Raw genomic sequence first — 2,350 nt, 5'->3', positions numbered from 1 at the left:
CACACACACACACACACACACACACACACACACACACACACACACACACACACACCGAATATACGCTATGTTACCGGCATGTAGCGATGGCGACGATACGCGCGAAATATTGGAACATCTTAGGCTTGGACACGTCTCTATTTCTTACAAGTCATTCGTTGACCGATCAACCAGCCTTGCCCAGGATATCAATTCGACCCTCGACCGAACACCGATCTATCGCGAGTGTAAAGAAATTGATACAACTAATATTCAGCGATTATCTGAAAGGCACATATAGAGATTTGTTCATATCGCGCGTATCTCTTGTACTTTCCTATTTACACCTCTCGTCCTTTACCTTTGTTCTCTTTCAGCGGCTATATTTGCTTCATTAAAGTACGAAAGGTGAAACACGCTATATGGACTACGTGGAATTTAACACCTCTCTTATCCTCTCTCTCTCTCTCTCTCTCTCTCTCTCTCTCTCTCTCTCTCTCTCTCTCTCTATCGTAGATCACGCACTCTGTATTCACACGTAGTTCGATACAATTATTGCGACTTCTTTCACATCCTTCTTCGCATTGATTTTAATATACGTTTTACATCCGTTTCATTAAAAAAAATATTGATGCTAAAAAAGAAAATATATGTGAGGGAAAATAGAAAAGAACTTAAACGATCTTATATATATTTTATAAACGGAAAAACCACACGCAAAAATTGTATATTGACAGCCACTGTGTTGTTATGATGATTGTGTCACGCGTTTTTTTTTTCAAGCAACTACAAAAATATTTTAAAGGGTTAATTATTTTTCAGAATAAGTCTTCACAGGTTTAAAATGTTAGTAGCATCAAGTCGATGATCAAATTTACTTAATCAGTGAGTTTATTATTATGTCAGTTTAATTGCGTTGCAATCCCAAAAGTAATCAGTGTTCAGTTTATATGTCTAAGATAAAATACTATGCATATTTAAGATACATATAGAAATATTATTCCAACATCTAATTTTAACGTAGTAAAGACGCTTATTTTACTTATTATATGTGCATTTCTACCAATATAAATTAACTTTAATCTTGATTTAAATTAGTCCTTTATCCTTTATCCTAATTCTAAGAACCAAAAAAGGATAAAAAGTAAGTTAAATAAAAAAAAAAGGTTAATCTATATATTGGTAGAAACGGACACAACAGTTAGTTTAAAAATATTTCACTAACTCCACATATCTCAAATATTTGATGTCTAGTCAGTGATATTTGATTTGTCTCACAGAAATATTGATAACAATCGCAATGCAACTGTCGATACCTTGCGTACAAAATGTGCGCGTTGTTTCGTTGCACGGCACACCGAGACAGATGCTGATTCCAGAATTGCTGCCAGAGAGGGAAATGAACGCAGATTTGACACGACGGGGACTTACGTGGCGGTCGACCACGCGTCGCAGCCGAACAAAGATGATTTATGATAATTACACGCAAGTACACTGCCGGTGTGTTTGAAGAGTTGTCCACAACTATTCGCAATCAGCCGGTCATAAGCGCGAACTCGGTCCCGCCGCTTAATGATTCGAGGAATTACGCCGAGTGAATTCTCGATTCGCCATTTTGTTGCATGTGCATATGCAGTGGTATTCTACCAACGGATACAAGCACGATTATTGGGGCAATCAAGTTCACTCGATTTTCTGGTATGCTGCAAACTCGAGAGCAACATTCATTTTATAAAGCAAAGAGAATATATTAGATTTTAATGGAAACAAGGTAAAGGATATAATTAATTTAATTTCCGTCCATTTTAATCTATGTAATTTCGCCAGTGACTTATATCTATTTTTTTTTTTTAATTAATTTGATTGTATTTCATATTAACACAATGAATTAAATATTTATTTTCAGCAGTCGTGCACGTTTAATGTAATAGAATTGTCAGAAATCGTTCGTTTCTGAAAATTATTTTCTCCTACGTGTTATATTTTATATGATGGATTTAATATTTCGTCATCGTGCTCGCAAAAAAAAACGATAAAAAAAGCTTCAACATTTTAACTGCGAAAAAAAAATGATATAAGAAAATTTGTAAGTATTATTGGAATTAAATTACCATATACGAGATAAATGTTCATACGTATACACGCCAGTTAGTAATATATTATAACAACGTAACGTTAATGAAATAGCAAAAAAATGCCAAGAGGGAACGTTATCATCTTGACATTCATAGCGTGTCAAATATAACGACCGATGCAGCCAAGGGTTGAATCGATGATTGTTTCCCAGCGCAATTAATGTCGAGTCGTTAACGATTCCCAGAAGTTTCTCGCGAATTCTCTGGTTGGCCCGTCCATCGTTCGACCGTTACAA

This window comes from Trachymyrmex septentrionalis, unplaced genomic scaffold (assembly GCF_001594115.1).
Source record: "Trachymyrmex septentrionalis isolate Tsep2-gDNA-1 unplaced genomic scaffold, Tsep1.0 scaffold53, whole genome shotgun sequence".
Lineage (NCBI taxonomy): Eukaryota > Metazoa > Arthropoda > Insecta > Hymenoptera > Formicidae > Trachymyrmex > Trachymyrmex septentrionalis.
Note: the sequence above shows the minus strand (reverse complement) of the source record.